The sequence below is a fragment of the Hyla sarda genome, chromosome 6, assembly GCF_029499605.1.
Source record: "Hyla sarda isolate aHylSar1 chromosome 6, aHylSar1.hap1, whole genome shotgun sequence".
NCBI lineage: Eukaryota > Metazoa > Chordata > Amphibia > Anura > Hylidae > Hyla > Hyla sarda.
The window spans coordinates 264,769,175-264,795,928 of record NC_079194.1 but is presented as its reverse complement, the minus strand read 5'-3'; the positions used below and the strand labels follow the sequence as shown (position 1 = coordinate 264,795,928).

Here is a 26,754-nt window from a genome sequence, read left to right as displayed (position 1 = left end):
TTTTGCCCATACCGCTATACCGGTCGGGCCCCTCCCCCACCCTCCGAGTCAATAAAAAAATGTAACTTACCCGTAATGGGGGTGGTCCGGGCCATCCAACCTTCCTTCCTGTAGTGTCCGGGGGTGTTCCGGGTGAAGAGTGAACCGGTCCGGGCTGTCCTTCTTCTCCGGCGGTCATCTTCTCCACTTCGGGCAGGCTCCGGCCTAGTACACTGAATAGACGCCGCGACGCCGTGACGTCAGGTGCGTCGCTGCGCACGGGCGTCAATGCAGCGTACTAGGCCGGAGCCTGCCCGGAGTGGAGAAGATGACCGCCGGAGAAGAAGGACAGCCCGGACCGGTTCACTCTTCACCCGGAACTCCCCGGACACTACAGGAACGATGGATGGCCCGGACCACCCTGACAGGTAGGGGGACAGAGGCGGGTGGCGGCGGCGGCCTATGGCCCCGCAAAAGCCACTGCAGATCATTGATTTAAAGCGCCCGCTTTAAATCAATGATCTGCAGCGGTGTCGCAGGGGGTCAAATAGCCGATAACTTATACCGGAATATCGGTATAAGTTATCGGCTATCGGCCCTAACCTGCACCGATTATCGGTATCGGCCCTAAAAAAACGATATTGGTCGATCCCTAGAGGGTGCTACTGGCCATCCCCCCTGGCAGTATCACCCCCATCATCCATCGGCACGATCATCCACCATCAGGATCTGCTAATGGTGGTGCTGCTGCTGCTGCTGCTGCTGCTGGGGGGGGGGGGGGGAATTAGGTAGGCAGCAGTTCCCCCACTTAAGGTAGGTAGCAGTTCCCCCACATTAGGAAGCATAGATTCCCCACATTTGGTAGTAGTTTCCCCCCATTAGGCCGCAGGTTCTCTTGCATGTTCCCCACAATAGGTCAAAGTCTCCCCACATTAGATCGCTGGTTCAAACACCCTCCCTACACACACAAAAAAAAAAAAAAACATGGAACACAGAGAGAGACACACACACACAAAGAGTCACACACAGTTTGCTGATGGGTGCTAGTAAGGAGGCGCAACGAGTGAGGACCGGGTGGGTGGGGGATGGTGCTACTAGTATAGTGCAAGTGGGACAGCGCAAGTGGGGAAGGGGGGGGGCGTTGGGGGTGCTATTACAGAGACAGCGCAAGTGATGACCGGGGGCGTACCTGGTGTCACCCCATGAGGATGGTGTCACCCGGTGCGGGCCGCACCCCGGTCGCAACGCTGTGTACACTGTAGTTTGCACAAAATATTCAGCACTACTCGCACTAAACATACAGCCAAGCTCCCCTTGTAAACAGGCATTACAGGAGTACTCCCCTATTACAAGCTACACAAGCGCGGGTAAACTACTCGCACATTTTTCACATATTCACTCAATACCACTTACCTACTTCACATATGTCACCTTCGACGGGCCACGCATGCGCTAAACAGATTTGCATTCTGATTGGCGGTGATGTTATTGAACGTCCGGTAACGTTATCCAATGAGAGCGAAGGAGGCGGGAGCAGCGACAGAGCGGTAGGTAAGGTGGTCTCTGGGGCAATATATTGCGATATGACAGATTATTGTGTTCTCAACGGTGTTATATATAGCTGTGTGTCTTTGTGAGGACTAGTAATCCTCGCAACCTGTGCTGATCGGAGGAGACTGAGTGACTGAGTGACTGAGTGACTGAGTGACTGAGTGACTGAGTGACTGAGTGACTGAGTGACTGAGTGGAAGGGAAGGCCATGGCCAACGCCATTTTCACAGTGCCGGTGTGAGATTTTCGAACCCATGCAAAAGTCGGTCCGAGGAGGGAAGCAGCGGTCTAACTTTTGCATGGGTTTGAAAATCTCACCTCACAGCGACAAGTAATAGAGCTGCAAGTGCTGACGTCTGATGTTAAAGTGGACTTCTCCTTTAACCTCTTAAGGACCCAGGGCGTATGGATATGCCCTCACACCCTGGGCCTTAAGGTCCCAGGGCGTATCCATATGCCCTGGCGTTTTCCGGTCCCTGCCGGGCAGAGATCGGAAGCGGATGCCTGCTGAAATGCTTCAGCAGGCATCCAGGGCAAACACTGAGGGGGGCCATGTAGGCCCCTCATGTCAGCGATCGCCGCAAATCGCAAGGGAAGTACCGGGCTGATCGGGTCTCCTATCCCCTGCGATCCGTCGGTTAGCTAACCGACCAATCGCAGGGGGGGGCGGTGGTTACTTCCTCCCGCCCTTCCCGGCCCCTGGAAGTCCGGAGAGGATGGGAGGAAGACCGGAGGACGCGACGGGGGAATGCTGGGGCCCGGCCCGGCCCCGGTACTTACCTCGTCCCTGAAGACCCGGATCCCGGCGATGAAGACGGCGGCGACAGGTGAGCTCCTCTTCAGCCGCGGTCGGGCCCTTTACAGCAATGCACGTCGCCGTAAAGCGACATGCATTGCTGTAATGGGACCCTGTATGCTACAACTCCCAGCATGCCCAGACAGCCCTTGGCGTCTGGGTATGCTGGGAATTGCAGTTTTGCAACATCTGGAGGTCCACAGTTTGGAGACCACTGTGCCCTTCCAGATGTTGCAAAACTACACATCCTCAGCATGCCCTTACTGTCCAGGCATGCTGGGAGTTGTAGTTCTGCAACATCTGAAGGGCCAGAACTACAACTCCCAGCATGCCTGGACAATTTTGGCATACTGGGAGTTGTAGTTTTGCAACATCTGGAAGGGCACAGATTGGGAACCACTGTATTAGTGGTCTGCAAACTGTAGTCCTCCAGGTGTTGCAAAACTACAACTCCAAGCATGCTGGGAGTTGTAGTTCGGCAACATCTGGCTCTAAAAATGTTGCCAAACTACTACTTCCAGCATGCCTGAGAATGTTTGGGAGTAGTGGTTTTGCAACAACTGGAGGCACACTGGTTGGGAAACATTGTTTCCTAACTCGGTGTTTCCCAACCCGTGTGCCTTCAGCTGTTGCAAAACTATAACTACCAGCATGCACTGATAGACTGTGCATGCTGGGAGTTGTAGTTTTGCAACAGCTGGAGGTTCACCCCCCCCCCCCCCTGTGAATGTGCAGGGTACATTCACATGGGCAGGGGGCTTAACAGTGAGTATCGGGCTGCAAGTTTGCGATGCAGCAAATTTTGCGCGGCAGCTCAAACTCGCAGCGGGAAACTTGCTGTAATCCCCCGTCCGTGTGACTGTACCCTAAAAACACTACACTACACTAACACAAAATAAAATAAAAAGTAAAAAACACTACATATACACATACCCCTACACAGCCCCCCTCTCCTCCCCAATAAAAATGAAAAACGTCTGGTACGCCACTGTTTCCAAAATGGAGCCTCCAGCTGTTGCAAAACAACAACTCCCAGTATTGCTGGACAGCCGTTGACTGTCCAAGCATGCTGGGAGTTTTGCAACAGCTGGAGGCACCCTGTTTGGGAATCACTGGCGTAGAATACCCCTATGTCCACCCCTATGCAAATCCCTAATTCAGGCCTCAAATGCGCATGGCGCTCTCACTTTGGAGCCCTGTCGTATTTCAAGGCAACAGTTTAGGGCCACATATGGGGTATCGCCGTACTCGGGAGAAATTGCCTAACAAATTTTGGGGGGCTTTTTCTCCTTTCACCCCTTATGAAAAGGTGAAGTTGGGGTCTACACCAGCATGTTAGTGTAAAAAAAAAAAAAATTGTTTACACTAACATGCTGGTGTTGCCCTATACTTTTCATTTTGACAAGAGGTAAAAGGGGAAAAAAGCCTCCCAAAATTTGTAATGCAATCTCTCCCGACTACGGAGATGCCCCATATGTGGGCGCAAAGTGCTCTGGGGGCGCACAACAAGGCCCAGAAGGGAGAGTGCACCATGTACATTTGAGGTGATTTGCACAGGGGTGGCTGATTGTTACAGCGGTTTTGACAAACGCAAAAAAACAAAACCCCACATGTGACCCCATTTCGGAAACTACACCCTTCACGGAATGTAATGAAGGGTGCAGTGAGAATTTTTACCCCACTGGTGTCTTACAGATCTTTGGAACAGTGGGCTGTGCAAATTAAAAATGTCGTACAGCCCACTGTTCCAAAGATCTGACAGACACCAGCGGGGGTAAATGCTCACTGTACCCCTTGTTACGTTCCTCAAGGGGTCTAGTTTCCAAAATGGTATGCCATGTGGGGGTTATTTTGCTGTCCTGGCACCATAGGGGCTTCCTAAATGCGACACGCCCCCAAGCAAAATTTCCTCTCAAAAAGCCAAATATGACTCCTTCTCTTCTGAGCATTGTAGTTCGCCCGTAGTGCACTTCTGGTCAACTTATGGGGTACCACCATACTCAGGAGAGATGGGTTACAAATTTTGGTGGGTATTTTCTGCTATTAACCCTTGCAAAAATTTTAAATTTGGGGGGAAACACACATTTTAGTGAAATTTTATTTTATTTTTTTATATATGCAAAAGTCGTGAAACAAATGTGGGGTATTAAGGCTCACTTACGTTCCTCAAGGGGTCTTGTTTCCAAAATGGTATGGCATGTGTTTTTTTTTTGTTTTTTTTTGCTGTTCTGGCACCATAGGGGCTTCCTAAATGCAACATGCCCCCCAAAAACCATTTCAGAAAAACGTACTCTCCAAAATCCCCTTGTCGCTCCTTCGCTTCTGAGCCCCCTACTGCGCCCGCTGAACACTTTACATAGACATATGAGGTATGTGCTTACTCGAGAAAAATTGGGCTACAAATATAAGTATACATTTTCTCCTTTTACCCCTTGTAATAATTCAAAAATTGGGTCTACAAGAACATGCGAGTGTAAAAAAAAGAAGATTGTGAATTTTCTCCTTCACTTTGCTGCTATTCCTGTGAAACACCTAAATGGTTAAAAGGCTGACCGAATATCATTTTGAATACTTTGGGGGGTGCAGTTTTTATAATGGGGTCATTTGTGGGGTATTTCTAAGATGAAGACCCTTCAAATCCACTTCAAACCTGAACTGGTCCCTGAAAAATAGTGAGTTTGGAAATTTTGTGAAAAATTGGAAAATTGCTGCTTAAATTTGAAGCACTCTGGTGTCTTCCAAAAGTAAAAACTTGTCAATTTTTTGATGCAAACATAAAGTAGACATATTTTATATGTGAATAAAAAAAAATATTTTGAATATCCATTTTCCTTACAAGCAGAGAGCTTCAAAGTTAGAAAAATGCAAAATTTTCAAATTTTTCATAACATTTTGGGATTTTTCACCAAGAAAGGATGCAAGTTACCAAAAAATGTTACCACTATGTTAAAGTTGAATATGTCACGAAAAAACATTCTCGGAATCAGAATGATAACTAAAAGCATTCCAGAGTTATTAATGTTTAAAGTGACAGTGGTCAGATGTTCAAAAAATGGCCGGGTCCTAAGGTGTAAAATGGCTGGGTCCTTAAGAGGTTAAGGGCAATTTAAAACTTCCTGCCCCATGTGATACATGAACCTAGAAGGTAAAATAAACATTTATTTGTAATTCATGCTCTTCCCAGCACCAGCGTACCCAACCTGTAACTCCCGTCTGTTGCATAATTACAACTCCCAGCATCTCATGCATGAGGCACAATGTTGTTATTTTTTTCTATTGGAAGAATTTAAAGTAGCAATGTCCAGATACAGGTATACCTATACATTAACACTCGGGAGATTTTTCAAAACCTGTCTAGAGGAAAAGTTGCTCCTAGCAACCTATCAGATTGCTTTTATTTCTGAAAAGGCCTCTGAAAAATTAAAGAAGCAATCTGATTGCTATGGGCAATTCAACAACTTTTTCTCTGGACAGGTTTTGATGTAGATCCCCCATAGTGTCACCCTAGTTACAGGCAATGTTATTGACTTTCTACTATATTTCCTTTTTTTCATCTGTACTGTGCTCCAAGCCAGGAGCCTACACATAACCTTACGTGGCCTGCCCTCACTTCCTGTATTTGCTCTCCTTAACAGTGACAAACATGCAATAGCTGCAGGAACAGCATTTTTATACCCAAAATATAATTATACTTTTTTTTAATGTAATATCTACATTATATTAAAAGTTTTTACTAACAACAGGTACACTGCTGTCTCCTTAATTGTGTCTCAGGACATTCTTCTCATGTGTCAGGTGCTGTAGGTTACTCGGACTGCCCAGATCCTATTAGACGTGGGCGATGGACAGGCCACACCCAGTGTTCTAAATGAATGCCTGGTGCTCAACAGAGATCATGGGACCCCTGCAATCAGACATCTTATCCCCTATCATTTGGATTACCCCTTTAAGCTTAAAGCACAACAGTCATGACATTTTCGGGTAATAACCTGCACACAGCCTTTGTACTGTGTGCAGGTGTTGTGTACATCAATTATTTTACCATACATATATATATATATATATATATATATATATATATATATATATATGCAGGCTTTCATGACGCTAAAAAGTGCGTTTAATCAAAGCCACTGACGGTCGGATAGGCGTGGTGCGAGGTACGCGATTCCCCGCCGCCACCACGCCCACCCACACGCCCACTTTGTATCTCAGTGCTGGGACCCCTGTGTGATTGACACACAGGTCCCAGCGCATGCGCCTTTCAACTAATGTAACTGCGCGCCGCTGCGTGTCATCCAGCGAGCGCACCCTCCTCCAGCGGGCGCTCGCTTCAACCGCCGTCGTCCTCCTCAATGTGCCTGCGCAGGGCTAGGTGCAGAGAGCGCACTTCCTCTCTGCTCCTAGTATTCTGGACTATACTGATTGAGCGCGCTCATCTCCCCCTGACAGAAGAAAGAAGATAACGGGCACTTACAGTATAATAACCTGCAAAAAAAGGTGCATGTATGAATAAAGTTTTTTTTTTTTTGTTTTGATCAATTTGTACATGTATCAAATAAAGAATACAGGTTTATTTATATATCAGTGTTTTTATACCAGGGTGCCTACAGCTGTTGCAAAAATACAACTCCCAGCATGCCCAGAAAGCCAATGGTTGTCCTGGAATGCTTGGACTTGTAGTTTTGCAACAGCTGTAGGCACCCTGGTAAAATAAACCACTGATATATAAATATATATATATATATATATATATATATATATATATGTATAGTAGTAGAAAATGTTTGATACTCTGGCACTTACAATCACCACCTCTTAATCTGTGTGTATATCTCTATGCAGGAGTAAGTGGGGTGCTAAATCCTGGAGTGCACACAACGCAAGTTCAATATAATATATGAATAAAGAGAAGGATAGCACTCACCACTTAAAGTAGCTTCAAACGTGATGCTTTATTGCATGAAGATCAGTTGTAGCAGCATACAATAGAAGACATAAATGCAGCGGGTGTGGACGCCGTAGCGCTCGTGGCAGTGACGACAGCTGTTTCGTGGGATACTCCTACTTCCTCAGGTCATGACCTGAGAAAGTCGGAGTATCCCACGAAACAGCTGTCGTCTCTGCCACGAGTAGTAGTAGTTGGAGCCCTGTCGTATTTCAAGGCAACAGTTTAGGGTCACATATGGGGTATCGCCGTACTCGGGAAAAACATTTTTTTTTACATATACAAAAGTCGTGAAACACCTGTGGGGTATAAATGTTCACATTACCCCTTGTTACGTTCCCCGAGGGGTCTAGTTTCCAAAATGGTATGCCATGTGTCTTTTTATTTGCTGTTCTGGCACCATAGGGGCTTCCTAAATGCGGCATGCCCCCAGAGCAAAATTTGCTTTCAAAAAGCTAAATGTGACTCCTTCTCTTCTGATACCTGTAGTGCGCCAGCAGAGCAATGTTCACCCCCATATGGGGTGTTTTCTGAATCGGGAGAAATTGGGCTTCATATTTTGGGGGGTATTTTCTGCTATTACCCTTTTTAAAAATGTAAAATTTTTGAGAAGCCAAGCATTTTAGGTAAAATTTTATTTTTTTTTTACATATGCAAATGTCGTGAATAACCTGTGGGGTATTAAGGTTCACTTTACCCCTTGTTACGTTCCCCGAGGGGTCTAGTTTCCAAAATGGTATGCCATGTGTTTTTTTTTTTTTTTTTTGCCGTCCTGGCACCATAGGGGCTTCCTAAAGGTGACATGCCCCCCAAAAACCATTTGTCGCTCCTTCCCTTCTGAGCCCTCTACTGCGCCCGCTGAACAATTAACATAGACATATGAGGTGTGTCCTTACTCGAGAGAAATTGGGTTTCAAATACAAGTAAAAATTTTCTCCTTTTTACCCCTTGCAAAAATGTTAAAATTGGGTCTACAAGAACATGCGAGTGTAAAAAATTAAGATTTTGAATTTTCTCCTTCACTTTGCTGCTATTCCTGTGAAACACCTAATACACTTATTGAATGTCATTTTGAATACTTTGGGGGGTGTAGTTTTTATAATGGGGTATTTCTAATATGAAGACCCTTCAAATCCACTGCAAAACTGAACTGGTCCCTGAAAAATAGTGAGTTTGTAAATTTTGTGAAAAATTTCAAAATTGCTGTCGAAGCCCTCTGGTGTCTTCCAAAAGTAAAAACTCATACATTTTATGATGCAAACATAAAGTAGACATATTGGGGGAGATTTATCAAAGGATTTAGACTGGTTTTTCTTGTCTAAATTTGTCGCACAGAAAGTCGCAGTCTAAATCTGTGCGACTTTTCTGCGACTTTTGCTCTAGAGGATTTTTAGAACATGATGCATGCAAGTCTATTTTAGACTGAAATGCATTGAAAAACGCATTGGTGCTGAATTTATCAAAAGCGACTTTTCAGCGACAAGTCGCATAGGCTGAAAGTACGCCGAAATGTCAGACCATGTTGGAGCAGGTTTAAATATAGACTAAAGCATAGATCATGCAGTCTGTGCACAGAATTTATCAAGAGCTGTGCGCCATTTGATAAATTAGGTGCACAATAGACCAGCCTAACCCTCTGTAGTTTGGTCTATATTGATGCGGGACATAGACAACTTTGATAAATATCCCCCATTGTATATGTGAACCCAAAAAATTTTTATTTTGAATATCCATTTTCCTTACAAGCAGAGAGCTTCAAAGTAAGAAAAATGCAAAATTTTCATTTTTTTCTTCAAATTTGGGGATTTTTCACCAAGAAAGGATGCAAGTTACCATAAAATTTTACCACTAAGTTAAAGTAGAATATGTCACGAAAAAACTATCTCTGAATCAGAATGATAACTAAAAGCATTCCAGAGTTATTAATGTTTAAAGTGACAGTGGTCATATTTGCAAAAAACGCTCAGGTTCTTAACCCCTTAAGGACCAAGGGCGTACAGGTACGCCTTTGCTCCCTGGTACTTAAGGACCAAGGGCGTACCTGTACGCCCGTGGGAATTTCGGTCCCTGCCGCGCGCCGGGCGGGGACCGGACCGGGGTGACTGCTGATATCAATCAGCAGGCACCCCGCGCCAATGCCCAGGGGGGTCATCAGACCCCCCCATGTAGGCGATCGCCGAAAATCGCAAGTGAATTCACACTTGCGATTTTCGGCGATTCCGGTGATGCGGGTCACGTGTGACCCGCTGACCCGGAGATACAAGATGATCGGGGGTGTAGGATACACCCCCTATCACCCTCTGTATCTATGGGGCCAATAGCAGCCGGCAGGGGAGGGGTTAACGGCCCCTTCTCGCGGCTCTGCTTGCTCCCTGAGTTCATTCAGCGGCCAGAGCTGCGAGAAGGAGCCAGGGACCCCCCCTCCGTGAAGATCGGAGCCCCTCACAGAGGAAGACCCCCCTTAGAGCAGGGAGAGAGTACAGCCCCAGGGACAGGTAGGGTTAACCAGTAAAAAAAAGTAAAAAGTAAAGTAAAAAAAAGTGTAAAAAAAAAGTTAAAAATTTCCCCCCCCCCCTGACCCCCTAATAGGACCTAAAGGGTCCGCAACAATTTTTTTTAGTGTGACCCGGGCCCTATTAGGGATTCAGGGCGCTGCATTTGGCCATTTTTTTTTTTTTTGCTGCAGCGCTTTTTTCCCCCCCATACAGTTAGTTACACCAATCACACACACTACATACTCACCTCCCCCCCCCACACACACACCCGCCACCCCCGCCACCAACCCCCCCCCCCCACCACCACCACCGTAGAAAAAAGGCGATGGCTCGCCAGGCATTTTCGGCAGCGGAGGCATATGCTTTTCTTGCCTCCGACTCCGAATCTGTCAGTGAGGACGATGAAGATCCAACATTCCTGTGTTCTTCATCGTCCTCCTCATCATCTAGTACTGATGATGAGTCACCTATACGGCGGCGGAGACGCCGCCAGGCGAGGCCACGCACCCCCCATGATAGTGGCCCAGTGGCCGGCACTAGTGCGAGTGGTGATGCTGCTCGTACTAGGAGTCCGACCCCCCAGACAAGTTTACCAGAGCCCCCTTCCGGTGAACCTGTCTGGAGACACCCAGAGGCTTATCAGCCACGGGTTCCGGAGTTTGTTGGCGACTCCGGAATCCGGATTGACAATTCTGGATTCACTGAAATTGACTATTTCAGTTATTTTTTCAGTGACAGTTTTGTCAATCTAATGGTGGAGCAGACGAATCTGTACGCCAGGCAGTTCATCGCCCACCACCCTGATTCTGTTTTGGCCAGGCCCAATGAATGGTACGCCATTGATGCAGCAGAGATGAGGACATTTTGGGGCCTCTTGCTGCATATGGGCCTGGTCAAAAAACCAAGTGTCAGACAGTACTGGAGCGGGGACATCTTCTACCAGACCCCGCTTTACAGTATGGTCATGGCACGGAGGCGGTACGAGGCGATTCGGAAATGCCTGCATTATGCAGATAATGCGGCATGTCCGCCCCGAGGTGATCCCGCCCATGACCGGCTTTACAAAGTGAGGCCGGTCATCGATCACTTTGGGGCCAAATTTTTGGAGGCCTATGTACCGCTCAGGGACCTCTCTGTTGATGAGTCTCTTATCAGTTTTAAGGGGAGACTCATCTTCCGCCAGTATATTCCCTCGAAGCGGGCGCGGTATGGCGTGAAGCTCTATAAACTTTGTGAGAGTACCTCTGGGTACACTCTCAAGTTTAGAGTGTATGAGGGACGAGATTCCCGTATTGAACCCCCAGATTGTTCCCCCACTCTGGGTGTTAGCGGGAAAATCGTTTGGGAGCTTGTGCACCCTTTGCTGGATAAGGGTTACCACGTGTACGTGGACAACTTTTATACCAGCATCCCTCTCTTCACATCCCTCGCCGCCAGATCCACGTCCGCTTGTTGGACCGTGCGGAAGAACCAGAGAGGCCTCCCTATAAATTTTCTGCAGACACCAAGCCCAAGGGTGAGTCCCGTGCCCTTACCCATGAAAACCTGTTGTTGGTCAGGTATAAGGATAAGAGGGATGTCCTTATGCTGACCACTATTCATGGTAACGGCAGCTCACCTGTCCCTGTGCGAGGTACCACAACACCGGTCCTCAAGCCCGATTGTATTCTGGACTACAATCGGTATATGGGGGGAGTTGATCTTTCTGATCAAGTCCTCAAGCCATACATGGCCATGCGCAAAACACGGGTATGGTACAAAAAAGTTGCGGTCTACATGGTACAGGTTGCCATGTACAACTCTTTTGTACTGTCCCAGTACGCTGGCAACACAGGGACATTCCTCCAGTTCCAAGAAGAAGTCCTAAAGGTCCTGATCTTTGGCGACCGGGAAAGAGCAGGCCGGACTTCCCAAGGAACTGGAGTTATAGGTGCCAGGATCGTCCCAGGCCAACACTTTCCAGGTGAAGTCCCCCATACTGGAAAGAAGGGACGATCCCAGAAAAAATGCAGAGTGTGTAACAGGAGGGGGATTCGGAAAGACACCACCACTCAGTGTGACACTTGCCCCGATCATCCGGGCCTCTGCATTAAAAACTGCTTCAGGGAGTATCACACTTCCATGGAGTACTAAATTTTCCCTTTTCATTTTAATTTTCCATAATTTGACCCCAATGTACCATGTCCAGAGTACATTCCAAATTTTAACACCATAAAACCACTAAATTGCCCAAAAAAACTCATCTAAAAAAAAAAAAAAAAACTGATGAGACCTCTGGGGGTATTTTTTTCTCTGGGTCATGGGTTACTGAGTCACTATCATCGGGGACTTTTTTTGTTGCCTCAAATGCGCAGCGCTCTCTCTCCACCTGAGCGGGGTGCGCATTTGAGGCAACAGGTTAGGGACGGCCACACACGTCACATTCCCAGAATGATGATTCAGAGCATAGGGTTTGGGGTGGGCATATTTTTTAGTTTTGGCTATGCTCTGGGTCATCATTCTGGGATCAAAACCTGTTTTATAATTTTATGTCCCACTGTACCCCATTTTAGTTATTTAGTGTACCCCAGTTATTTACCCCATGTAATGCCCCTTGAGGGGGGGTCCCACTGTTCTGGCTCCTTAGGCCGCAACGCAGAAGCTCAAGGCCCCTGAATGCGACCTGCTCCTCTCAGACCAGTGTGCAAGCTGTTTACGCCCAGACTTGAGGTATGTCCTTACTCCAAAGAAATGTATTTACAAACTTACGGTGACATTTTCTCCTTTTACCACTTGTGAAAATGAAAAATTTGGTGTAACCCCAGCATTTTAGTGTAAAAAAATCCAATTTTTCATTTTCACATCCCACTTCATGAATATTTATCAAACACCTGTGGGGTGTGAAGACTCACTGTACCCCTTGTTATGTTTCTTGAGGGATGTAGTTTCCGAAATAGTATGCCATGTGGTTTTTTTTGCTGTCCTGGCACCATAGGGGCTTCCTAAATGTGACATGCCCCCCGAGCAAAATTTGCTCTCAAAAAGCCAAATATGACTCCTTCTCTTCTGAGCATTGTAGTTCACCCGTAGTGCACTTCAGGTCAACTTATGGGGTACCTCCATACTCAGAAGAGATGGGGTTACACATTTTGGGGGGTATTTTCTGCTATTAACCCTTGCAAAAATGTGAAATTTGGGGGGAAGCACACATTTTAGTGAAAAAATTATATATTTTTTTTACATATGCAAAAGTTGTGAAACCCCTGTGGAGTATTAAGGCTCACTTTATTCCTTGTTACTTTCCTCAAGGGGTCTAGTTTCCAAAATGGTATGCCATGTGTTTTTTTTGTTGTTCTGGCACCATAGGGGCTTCCTAAATGCGACATGCCCCCCGAGCAAAATTTGCTCTCAAAAAGCCAAATATGACTCCTTCTCTTCTGAGCATTGTAGCTCGCCCGTAGTGCACTTCAGGTCAACTTATGGGGTACCTCCATACTCAGAAGAGATGGGGTTACAAATTTTGGGGGGTATTTTCTGCTATTAACCCTTGCAAAAATGTGAAATTTGGGGGGAAACACACATTTTAGTGAAAAAATTATATCTTTTTTTTACATATGCAAAAGTTGTGAAACCCCTGTGGGGTATTAAGGCTCACTTTATTCCTTGTTACTTTCCTCAAGGGGTCTAGTTTCCAAAATGGTATGCCATGTGTTTTTTTTTGTTGTTCTGGCACCATAGGGGCTTCCTAAATGCAACATGCCCCCCGAGCAAAATTTGCTCTCAAAAAGCCAAATATGACTCCTTCTCTTCTGAGCATTGTAGCTCGCCCGTAGTGCACTTCAGGTCAACTTATGGGGTACCTCCATACTCAGAAGAGATGGGGTTACAAATTTTGGGGGGTATTTTCTGCTATTAACCCTTGTAAAAATGTGAAATTTGGGGGGAAACACACATTTTAGTGAAAAATTATATATTTTTTTTACATATGCAAAAGTTGTGAAACCCCTGTGGGGTATTAAGGCTCACTTTATTCCTTGTTACTTTCCTCAAGGGGTCTAGTTTCCAAAATGGTATGCCATGTGTTTTTTTTTTTGTTGTTCTGGCACCATAGGGGCTTCCTAAATGCGACATGCCCCCCGAGCAAAATTTGCTCTCAAAAAGCCAAATATGACTCCTTCTCTTCTGAGCATTGTAGCTCGCCCGTAGTGCACTTCAGGTCAACTTATGGGGTACCTCCATACTCAGAAGAGATGGGGTTACAAATTTTGGGGGGTATTTTCTGCTATTAACCCTTGCAAAAATGTGAAATTTGGGGGGAAACACATTTTAGTGAAAAAATTATATCTTTTTTTTACATATGCAAAAGTCGTGAAACACCTGTGGGGTATTAAGGCTCACTTTATTCCTTGTTACGTTCCTCAAGGGGTCTAGTTTCCAAAATGGTATGCCATGTGTTTTTTTTTTGCTGTTCTGGCACCATAGGGGCTTCCTAAATGCAACATGCCCCCCAAAAACCATTTCAGAAAAACGTACTCTCCAAAATCCCCTTGTCGCTCCTTCCCTTCTGAGCCCTCTACTGCGCCCGCCGAACAATTTACATAGACATATGAGGTATGTGCTTACTCGAGAGAAATTGGGCTACAAATATAAGTATAAATTTTCTCCTTTTACCCCTTGTAAAAATTCAAAAATTGGGTCTACAAGAACATGCAAGTGTAAAAAATTAAGATTGTGAATTTTCTTCTTCACTTTGCTGCTATTCCTGTGAAACACCTAAAGGGTTAACACACTTACTGAATGTCATTTTGAATACTTTGGGGGGTGTAGTTTTTATAATGGGGTCATTTATGGGGTATTTCTAATATGAAGACCCTTCAAATCCACTTCAAACCTGAACTGGTCCCTGAAAAATAGTGAGTTTGAAAATTTTGTGAAAAATTTAAAAATTGCTGCTGAACTTTGAAGCCCTCTGGTGTCTTCCAAAAGTAAAAACTCATAAATTTTATGATGCAAACATAAAGTAGACATATTGGAAATGTGAAAAAAAATGTTTTAATTTGGAATATCCATTTTCCTTACAAGCAGAGAGCTTCAAAGTTAGAAAAAATCTAAATTTTCAATTTTTTCATCAAATTTTGGGATTTTTCACCAAAAAAGGATGCAAGTTACCACAAAAATTTACCACCATGTTAAAGTAGAATATGTCACGAAAAAACAATCTCAGAATCAGAATGATAACTAAAAGCATTCCAGAGTTATTAATGTTTAAAGGGACAGTGGTCAGATGTGCAAAAAACGCTCTGGTCCTAAGGTGTAAAATGGCCTGGTCCTTAAGGGGTTAAGGTGTAAAATGGCCTGGTCCTTAAGGGGTTAAGTGGTGAGTGCTATCCTTCTCTTTATTCATATAGAAATATATATTTATGTGTGTGTGTGTGACTACAACTCCCAGCATGCCCAGAAAGCCGATGGTTGTCCGGGAATGCTGGGAGTTGCTGTTGTATGTATGTATGTATGTATGTATACAGAAATAGCTGTAGGCAAACACACATATATATGTATGTGTGTAAATAATATATATATGTATATCCATAAATATATATGTAGTGCCGGAGAAGAGGGCACCTTCTTGTGTGGGTTATTTACGGTGTTGCTATTCGTTATAGTTAAGGGCGCTGTTCGTGACGCCAGGGTGAGGGTTAAATGCTGTGTTCTTGATAGGCCTATTGCCACCCTTCCCAAAAGCAATAGGTGATGCAAAAATAAAGGATTGTCCACAACCGCTGTTAACTGAAAACTTGCAGGAACTTTTACTGAAGAGTTTCTGTGCATGTAATAACAGTAACAGTCCAGATAACAGAGTCTCTCTTTACATATAGCTTGAGCAGCGATTGACAGTCGGTTGGGATCATATAAGCCCAATTTAGCTTGTGCAGAATTGTCTAGCAGCGATCCGCTGGATTTAGGGGAATATTGAGGTCCAGTGATCCTGCGCTGAGTAGCGGGGAATTGCTTAGTACGTCCGCTATGCTATAGGCCTAGGCCGCAAGGCTTTGGCCTAGTAATTAGTCTTGAAGCTGCGGAGGTCCTACCTCTTCCAGAGTCAGCAACCGAAGAGAGGGATCGAGATGGCGCGGGTCCCTTATATGGGCAGGGGCCGGCCGTTTTGAATTGGTCCGTAACGACTGTCACTCACCGTTACAGGGCATTGTGGGTGAACCTCCAAAGGTCCTGTAATAAAACCATAGAGTTCCTACCTAATCACGTGACCCGCAGGTCCTGCTATGCTCCGAACAGGTAGATAACCAAATATATACATTTCTATACCTATAATTATATAAATATTAACCCCTTAAGGACCAGGCCATTTTACACCTCAAGACCAGAGCGTTTTTTGCACATCTGACCACTGTCACTTTAAACATTAATAACTCTGGAATGCTTTTAGTTCTCATTCTGATTCCAAGATTGTTTTTCGTGACATATTCAACTTTAACATAGTGGTAAAATTTTATGGTAACTTGCATCCTTTCTTGGTGAAAAATCCCCAAATTTTATGAAAAATTAGCATTTTTCTAACTTTGAAGCTCTCTGCTTGTAAGGAAAATGGATATTCCAAATAAAAAAAATTTTGATTCACATATACAATATGTCTACTTTATGTTTGCATCATAAAATTGACGTGTTTTTACTTTTGGAAGACACCGGAGTGCTTGAAAGTTCAGCAGCAATTTTCCAATTTTTTACAAAATTTTCAAACTCACTATTTTTCAGGGACCAGTTCAGGTTTGAAGTGGATTTGAAGGGTCTTCATATTAGAAATACTCCACAAATGACCCCATTATAAAAACTGCACCCCCCAAAGTATTCAAAATGACATTCAGTCAGCGTTTTAACCCTTTAGGTGTTTCACAGGAATAGCAGCAAAGTGAAGGAGAAAATTCACAATCTTCATTTTTTACACTCGCATGTTCTTGTAGACCCAATTTTTTAATTTTTACAAGGGGTAAAAGGAGAAAATGTATACTTATATTTGTAGCCCAATTTCTCTCGAGTAAGCACATACCTCATATGTCTATGTAAATTGTTAGGCGGGCGCAGTAGAGGGCTCAGAAGCAAAGGAGCGACAAGGGGAGTTTGGAGAGTACTTTTTTCTGAAATGGTTTTTGGGGGGCATGTTGCATTTAGGAAGCCCCTATGGTGCCAGAACAGCAAAAAAAAAAAAAAAAAAACACATGGCATACCATTTTGGAAACTAGACCCCTTGAGGAACGTAGCAAGGAATAAAGCGAGCCTTAATACCCCACAGGGGTTTCACGACTTTTGGATATGTAAAAAAAAAAAATTCACTCAAATGTGTTTCCCCCCAAATTTCACATTTTTGCAAGGGTTAATAGCAGAAAAGTCCCCCCCAAAATTTGTAACCCCATCTCTTCTGAGTATGGAAATACCCCAGGTGTGGACGTCAAGTGCTCTGCTGGCGCACTACAATGCTCAGAAGAGAAGGAGCGCCATTGAGCTTTTGGGAAAAAAATTCTTTGGCATGGAAGTCAGGGGCCATGTGCGTTTACAAAGCCCCCCTGTGGTGCCAGAACAGTGGAACCCCCCACATGTGACCCTATTTTGGAAACTACACCCCTCACAGAATTTAATAAGGGGTGCAGTGAGTATTTACACCCCACTGGCGTTTGACAGATCTTTGGAACAGTGGGCTGTGCAAATGAAAAATAAAATTTTTCATTTTCACGGACCACTGTTCCAAAAATCTGTCAGACACCTGTGGGGCGTAAATGCTCACTGTACCCCTTATTACATTACGTGTAGTTTCCAAAATGGGATCACATGTGGGTATTTATTTTTTTGCGTTTATGTCAGAACCGCTGTAACAATCAGCCACCCCTGTGCACATCACCAGTTTAGACCTCAAATGTACATAGTGCGCTCTCACTCCTGAGCCTTGTTGTGCGCCCGTAGAGCATTTTACGCCTACATATGGGGTATTTCTGTACTCAGGAGAAATTGCGTTACAAATTTTGGGGGTCTCTTTTTCCTTTTAACGCTTGTGAAAATAAAAAGTAAAGGGCAACACCAGCATGTTAGTGTAAATTTTTTTATTTTTTTTACACAACAAGCTGGTGTAGCCCCAACTTTTCCTTTTCATAAGGGGTAAAAGGAGAAAAAGCCCCCCCAAAATTTGTAGTGCAATTTCTCCCGAGTATGGAAATACCCCATATGTGGCCCTAAACTGTTTCCTTGAAATACGACAGGGCTCCGAAGTGAGAGAGCGCCATGCGCATTTGAGGACTAAATTAGGGATTGCATAGGGGTGGACATAGGGGTATTCTATGCCAGTGATTCCCAAACAGGGTGCCTCCAGCTGTTGCTAAATTCCAAGCATGCCTGGACAGTCAGTGGCTGTCCGGAAATGCTGCGAGTTGTTGTTTTGCAACAGCTGGAGGCTCCGTTTTGGAAACACTGCCATACAATACGTTTTTCATTTTTATTGGGGGGGACAGTGTAAGGGGGTGTATATGTAGTGTTTTACTCTTTATTAGGTGTTAGTGTAGTGTAGTGTTTTTAGGGTACATTCACACTGGTGAGTTACGGTGAGTTTCTCGCTAGAAGTTTGAGCTGTGGCGAAAAATTTGCCTCAGACCAAACTTGAAGCAGGAAACTTACTGTAAGCCTGCCTGTGTGAATGTACCCTGTACGTTCACATGGGGGGGCAAACCTCCAGCTGTTTCAAAACTACAACTCCCAGCATGTACTGACAGACCGTGCATGCTGGGAGTTGTACTTTTGCAACAGCTGGAGGCACACTGGTTGGAAAACCTTCAGTTAGGTTCTGTTACCTAACTCAGTATTTTCTAACCAGTGTGCCTCCAGCTGTTGTAAAACTACAACTCCCAGCATGTACTGATCGCCGAAGGGCATGCTGGGAGATGTAGTTATGCAATAGCTGGAGATACATAGCTGGAGGTCCTGCCCCGCCTATTGTGGGTGGACAGGACGGGGAAAACGAAAGTAAAACCCCCTGCCCCCGATCTTCTATTGGTGGTCGCGTCTATACCACCAATAGCAGGGATAGGAGGGGTGGCACCCGTGCCACCTCACTCCTATGCCTTCAGGGGGATCGTGGGTGTCTTAGACACCCGCGATCCCCCTTACATTCCGGGTCACTATAGACCCGTAATGACCCGGAATCGCGCAAATCGCAAGTGTGAATTCACTTGCGATTTGCTGCGATCGCCGACATGGGGGGGTCTGATGACCCCCCTGGGCATTTGCACGGGATGCCTGCTGAATGATTTCAGCAGGCATTCCGCTCCGCTCCCCGTACGGCGGGGACTAGAACTGCCCATGACGTAAATGTACGTCCCTGGTCCTTAAGACCCAGGGTGTCGGGACGTACCGTTACGTCATGGGTCCTGTAGGGGTTAAATAGAACTGCTATATACTTATGGACTAAGTGAGAGGTGACAAGGGGAGATATACAACAGAGGGACCCCAACGTCCTAGGGACTCTGGCTATGGGGACCTCTATACAGGTAGCGTATATAATACGGTACCGGGACACCACAAACCCCCTTACTTGAAATAAGTCGACCTAGACGCCTGTCCCCTAAGGCAGAGGAACTAGAACTAGAACAGGATTATACATATATTTTCTATACATCCTGACAAAACCTAAGTAAACATTATACACATTACATTCTCTGGATACTCTTACTAGCATCTTGGCTAAACAATAGGAATCTATCTAGACATTTATGCTATCTAGACATTGCTGAAGCTATCTAACCTTTAGTTTCTAGCTCCTTAGACGTTTATTATAGCTCTCTGTAACATTCATGAGGCTAGCTAGACATTAGTACAGCTCTTTAGTCCTTTAGTCTCAAGCTGACTGAACATTTTGAAATCTCACCACATTTTTCCTTTTTGCCACGATGAGTCACCTGTTAGTACACAGAAGGGTATATTGGCTTGCCCGAGGCTGTCTACCAATTAGGATGGCTACTAGGGTCTATTGGCTACACGCTACTTACCCCTAGAGCACAACAGTATAACCTATCTAGGTTACCTATAGAAATACGTGTTTTATATCACACTCGCAAGAGCACCTACTGGCCAGGTAGAGCATCTCACACACGTATACAGAAAAGAGAGAAATATGAGTGTACCGAACAGTGGCAGGAATTGGGTATCAATAGGCTATAATTCCTTAAGTATTTCTTGAATGTGAGATATATTTTTATTTTTGTGTATGTACTGAAGTAGACTGAGGTAGTACATCTAAGTGAGTAGTTGAGTGTACTGAAAAGATAGAGGTAGTACATTGAAGTGAGTCATTGTAGGTACTATGTGTGCAAGTACTGAATGTGAATCTTGGTACCTTAAGGGTAGTTTACCCTGTGTAGTCCTTTGAGACCACCGCAACACCACCTCCGAGTCATCAGGGATCTCTTCACTTGGTGATTCCTCAAGAACATCAGTCCCCGAGGGACCAGCTGGAGGGCTGGAAACAGAAGCAATATCTTCGGTTGGACTGGGAGGTTCTCTGAAGTCAGATGGAGAAGGTGCATCAGGACTTGGAGCAGCCACAGGAGTAGGACTGATGCTTTGTGTAGCAACCAATGGTGGCTGATAGGGAGCAACAGCTATTGGTAACTGGCTGGGTGGAACGGCTATTGGCACCTGACTGGGCGGAGCAACCAGTGGCGGCTGGTTGGGTGGAGCTGGAAACGGTATTCCCCAATACATGGTGGGCTGCTGAGAAGGGAACAAAGGAATGTCCATAGTGGGATGAATTCCTTCTCCCGGCACGTATTCTCTCATTGGCCTTGCTGGAGGTGAAGTGGGGGAAGTAGAAGGAGGTGGGCCAAGCATGTCTTCTTTCAGGCACACTTTTATTCTGTTTCTGTGGACCACCTGCGGCTTGAACCCTTCTTTCTGTATTTCATAGACCTCCGTTTCAGGGTAAGGGACTGCAGTAATGGTGTAGGGCTCCGTTTCCCACAATGAGTCCAATTTATGGATCCTAGGGAACTTTCGGAGCCAGACCTTATCTCCAAGCTGTAAGGGCTGAGCCGAAGCATGTCGATTATAATCTTTCTGCTGGCGCCCATGAACTTCACCCATTTTCTTTTCAACAATGGTTTTGGCCTCCTCTATTCTTCGTTGATGCTCCGACACCCAACCTTGGGAAACCTGAGGGGAATTGTTGAAAGGTGCCTGCAGCCCGAACGTCCGATCCTTTGGCAACTGGCTGTGTTGGCCCATCATCAGGAAAAATGGAGTATACTCTGTAGAACAGTGGACAGTGTTGTTGTAAATTTCCAGGAGTTCAGGCAACAACCGGGGCCACTCTTCGTGCTTTGAGGCAGAGGCAGCTCTGAGCATTTGGATGAACACTTGGTTGATCCTCTCGCAGAGCCCATTTCCTTGGGGATGGTAGGCCGTCGTCCGGAGCTTCTTGCAGTCATGCAACTGGCAAAGTTCTTGGAACAACTGGGCTTCAAAGGCGGTTCCCCGATCCGTGAGGACCAATTCGGGACACCCCAGAGGTTGGATCAGCATCGGGGATTTTTATACACACACATGCAGTGGTCCCTCAACATACGATGGTAATTAGTTCCAAATGAACCATTGTTTGTTGAGGGATCGTGCAATGAAAAGAATAGGAAGTTATACTCACCTGTCCCCGCCGCTCCGGACCGTCACCGCTGCCCTGGATGTTGCCCTCCATCGATGTCGCTGCATCCCCGGGGTGTCCCGTGGTGTCCTGCTCCTGGAGCTTGAGAGAGGCTGCAAGTGGGCAGCCAAAACATTGCTATGCCGTCAGACTAATAAATCAGTCACTTTTTGCATCTTATTTTGGAGTGCTGCGGAATTCATTCATTTTGCCATATATATTTATATATACAGGGGTGTGGAAATTAAAAAAAAAAACTACTTGTCCAAGGGACTAAAGCAGAACACAATCTACTTGTCCCTCAAGAAAATCCACTTGTCCTGGTAGATAAAATAATTTCCACCAAAATAGTACGATCCCCCCCACTAGACCACCAGGGATGGATATAAGACACTTTAGACACTGCTGATAGCTTAGACAGCGGAGATCTAATGGTTTAACCCCTTAAGGACCGGAGGTTTTTCCGTTTTAGCATTTTCGTTTTTTGCTCCTTGCCTTTAAAAAATCATAACTCTTTCAAATTTACACCTAAAAATCCATATGATGGCTTATTTTTTGCGCCACCAATTCTACTTTGTAATGACGTCAGTAATTTTGCCCAAAAATCGATGGTGAAGCGAAAAAAATCATTGTGCGACAAAATTGAAAAAAAAAACGCTGTTTTGTAACTTTTGGGGGCTTCCGTTTCTACGTAGTACATTTTTCGGTAAAAATGACACCTGATATGTATTCTGTAGGTCCATACGATTAAAATGATACCCTACTTATATAGGTTTGATTTTGTCGGACTTCTGGAAAAAATCATAACTACATGCAGGAAAATTAATACGTTTAAAATTGTCATCTTCTGACCCCTATAACTTTTTTATTTTTCCGTGTATGGGGCGGTATGAGGGCTCATTTTTTGCGCCGTGATCTGAAGTTTTTAACGGTACCATTTTTGCATTGATAGGACTTATTGATCACTTTTTATTCATTTGTAAATTATATAAAAAGTGACCAAAAATGCACTATTTTGGACTTTGGAATTTTTTTGCGCGCACGCCATTGACCGAGCGGTTTAATTAATGATATATTTTTATAATTCGGACATTTCCGCACGCGGTGATACCACATATGTTTATTTTTATTTTTATTTACACTGTTTTTTTTTTATTGGAAAAGGGGGGTGATTCAAACTTTTAATAGGGGAGGAGTTAAATGATCTTTATTCACTTTTTTTTTTTCACTTTTTTTTTGCAGTGTTATAGGTCCCATAGGGACCTATAACACTGCACACACTGATCTTCTATGTTGATCACTGGTTTCTCATAAGAAACCAGTGATCAACGATTCTGCCGGATGACTGCTCATGCCTGGATCTCAGGCACTGAGCAGTCATTCGGCGATCGGACAGCGAGGAGGCAGGAAGGGGCCCTCCCGCTGTCCTGTCAGCTGTTCGGGATGCCGCGATTAGCCGCGGCTATCCCGAACAGCTCGACTGAGCTAGTCGGGAACTTTCACTTTTAGCCGCGCGGCTCAGCTCTGAGCGCGCGGCTAAAGGGTTAATAGCGCGCGGCGCCGCGATCGGCGCTGCGCGCTATTAGAGGCGGGTCCCGGCTTCACTATGACGCTGGGCCCGCCATGATATGACGCGGGGTTACTGTGTAACCCCGCGTTATATCAAAAGAGCAGGACCAAGGACGTACCGGTACGTCCTTGGTCCTTAAGGGGTTAATAGCGGCCGCAGTGATCGCAGCATGCCAGGCTATTAGCGGGGGAGAGCTGTAGATCCTTTTACACCTGAGGGAAGCCCAGATAAGTCTAGATCACCGTACGGTTTAATTATCATATTTTAATAGTCTGAACATTTCCACATGCAGCGATACCACTTATGTTTATTTTTGTACATTATTTTTATTTAAAGAAAATTGGAAACTTTTATTAGGAAAGGGGCTTATTCACATATATACGCACTTTTTAAAATATTTTAATCCCTATTTTTCAGTCTTCATAGGGACTTGTGTTACTGTGGGGGGGTTCTGCTTCTCCAGTTTGTGTGGTGCATTTTGTGCCAGAAAATGCTGGAAGTTGCATTTAGTTACTAGATAACTACAACTCCCAGCATGCCCTGATACAGCCTATGGTTGTGTGGGTGTTGCAGCATGTTGCACTGTATAGTAGTACAGTTAAGGTTATTGTGTAACATGCTGGGAGTTGTAGTTTTGGTTTGTGTCAGCTGCAGAGCCATAGTCTGTGTCAAGGAATACTGGGAATTGCAGTTAGTAACTACAACTCCCAGCATGCCCTGATGCAGCCTATGGCTCTGCAGCTTACCCGAACCAAAACTACAACTCCCAGCATGTTACACTTTATAGTTCTACAGATTAGGTTATTGTCTAACATGCTGGAAGTTGTAGTTTTGGTTCGGGGGTGTTTGCGTGCACCCGTGGGGCTCTTGGTCGTCGGGTGAGTATGAAGGGGTGGGATTCTGGGGCTGCAATTTAGTGCGGGTGGCCAGAAGCCACTAAAAATAAAATTAGATGGCACAACTGGCGGCAGCGGCAGTGCCCCCCCCCCCCCCCCCCCCACATCATACATTACATACACACATCACAGATACATCATACACACATACACTCACACCATACATACACCCACCGCTGCCCCCCCCACATCATACATCACATACATACATCACACATACACCCGCCGCTGCCCCCCACATCATATACATACACACATCACACTTAGACAGACATCACACACATCATACATTACATACACACATCACACACTCACACCATACATATACATCATACATATGCACACATCATACATACACCCACCGCTGCCCCCCCCCACATCATACATCAAATGCATACACACAAACTTAGACAGACATCATACACACATTATACATTACATACACATCACACACAGACATCATACACACATTATACATTACATACACATCACACACACAGACATTATACATTACATACACATCACACAGACATCATACACACATTATCCATTACATACACATCATACATACATTATACATTACACATTACATACACATCACACATAGACATCATACACACATTATACATTACATACACATCACACACAGACATCATACACACATAATACATTACATACACATCACACATCATACATACATTATACATTATACATTAAATACACATCACACATAGACATCATACACACATTATACATTACACACACATCACACATAGACATCAAACACACATTATACATTACACACACATCACACATAGACAGACATCATACACACATTATCCATTACATACACATCACACATAGACATCATACACACATTATACATTACATACACATCACACATAGACAGACATCATACACACATTATACATTACATACACATCACACATAGACAGACATCATCCACACATTATACATTACACACACATCACACATAGACATCATACACACATTATCCATTACATACACATCACACATAGACAGACATCATACACACATTATACATTACATACACATCACACATAGACAGACATCACATACACATTATACATTACACACACACATCACACACAGACAGACATCATACACACATCACACACTCACACCATACATATACATCATACATCATACATATGTATACATATGCACACATCATACATACACCCACCGCTGCCCCTCCCACATCATATATAACATGCATACACACAAACTTAGACAGACATCATACACACATTATACATTACATAAACATCACACATAGACATCATACACACATTATACATTACATACACATCACACATAGACAGACATCATACACACATCATACATTACATACACATCACACACAGACAGACATCATACACACATCATACATTACATACACATCACACATAGACAGACATCATACACACATTATACATTACATACACATCACACAGACAGACATCATACACACATTATACATTACATACACATTACACATAGACAGACATCACATACACATTATACACTACATACACATCACACATACACTCACACCCTACATATACAACCACCCTTCCTGTCGCCTGCATTCTCTGCCTCCTCACCTGAGCCGCCATGAGTGGACATCAGAGCTGTAGTCCCGGCCGGTGTGAGGTTACATGGGTTTGAGAATCTCCCCTCCCCCGCTCTGTGTTTTCCCCGTGCAAACATGCAGCCTCCCCGTGGTGGATTAGGTCCTGTGAAGAAAGAGCAGGGGGAGGGGGAGGTATAGAGCTGTGTGCGGGGGAGGGGGGAGCTGTGTACGGAGCTGTCTTACGTCCTTTCTCTCAGCCTGCTGTGTCTTCTTGTGTAGAGCTGCATCCTCCGGGAGGGGAGATAAGGGGGCTCTGCAGTCAGCTGGGCCCCCCCCCCCCCATACACTCTGAACGCCGGTGTGAGGTGGAAACTTGCATCGGCTCCTGCGCCTCACACCGGCATTAAAGAAAAATAAGGGGGAAGTCTGTCTGTCCCTGCTCGCCCGATACAGGGCTAAATCTATGAAAAATTCACCTGCCCGGCGCCCAAAACTACTTGTCCCGGGCGTCGGGCGATAGAATTTCCACATCCCTGATATATATATATATATATATATATATATATATATATATAAATCCCAATTGAAGCAGCACCTCCAAATAGTTACTTTGGGTGGGTGCCAGCCCTGAAGACCTCGGTGCTCCGGTCTGTTTTCCAATAAAGATGAATGTAGGCAGCACACCAGGATTCGTGCAAAATTAAAGTGCTTTTATTCCAAAGATAAAGACAACGTTTCGGCAATCTCACACCGCCATTTTCAAGTGGTTTACAAGTGATATATGCGGGGCTTAAATACACTCCCCGTTTTGTGACATCACCAATATTAGCATATCACATGACATTTTGACATGTAAATAAAGTGCAAAGCTTCTCATATCATAAGTAATTGTACAATCAATAAAGTGCAATATACAACATCTACAGTGGTAAACATAAATAGTATGTCCGATCTCTAATATTAATCGGTGATAAAAGATATGTGAATACAGTGTTAGTGTCAGAAGTGACGTAATGTGAAAGATTAAAAACATTACCGGGTCAAGCAGTCCCGTCTCAACGCTGACCTTTTAAAAAGCGCGCCATATTTATTATAAAATTATTTATCCTTTTTTACCAATATAGTGACGGCGTCTCAATTCCAAAGCGGTACTTACTCACATATTTTGTATAATTTAGCATATTCCCATAGGTACACCCTGGTATGAATGATCTTTGCATGGAGGGTAGCTGT

At 44.6% G+C, this 26,754-nt stretch overlaps 2 protein-coding genes across 11 annotated transcripts in view; one reads left to right on the top strand and one right to left on the bottom strand.

The window, feature by feature from the left end:
* Positions 1 to 1,455, bottom strand: part of DNAJC4 (DnaJ heat shock protein family (Hsp40) member C4) — a 241,864-nt gene extending 240,409 nt beyond the window's left edge. The window contains exon 1 of one of the 7 annotated variants that reach the window (XM_056527211.1): positions 1,393 to 1,455. The gene's annotated coding sequence lies outside the window, so the exon portion shown is untranslated. Of the gene's footprint in view, positions 1 to 1,006; positions 1,026 to 1,392 lie in introns of those variants that run through there. The other 6 variants (XM_056527210.1, XM_056527203.1, XM_056527214.1 and 3 more) reach the window with 6 other exon arrangements.
* NUDT22 (nudix hydrolase 22) overlaps positions 1,402 to 26,754 on the top strand; it is a 319,740-nt gene continuing 294,387 nt past the window's right edge. For 3 of the 4 annotated variants that reach the window (XM_056527201.1, XM_056527202.1, XM_056527198.1), the window contains exon 1: positions 1,402 to 1,526. The gene's annotated coding sequence lies outside the window, so the exon portion shown is untranslated. Of the gene's footprint in view, positions 1,531 to 26,754 lie in introns of all 4 variants that reach the window. The other variant, XM_056527200.1, reaches the window with a different exon arrangement.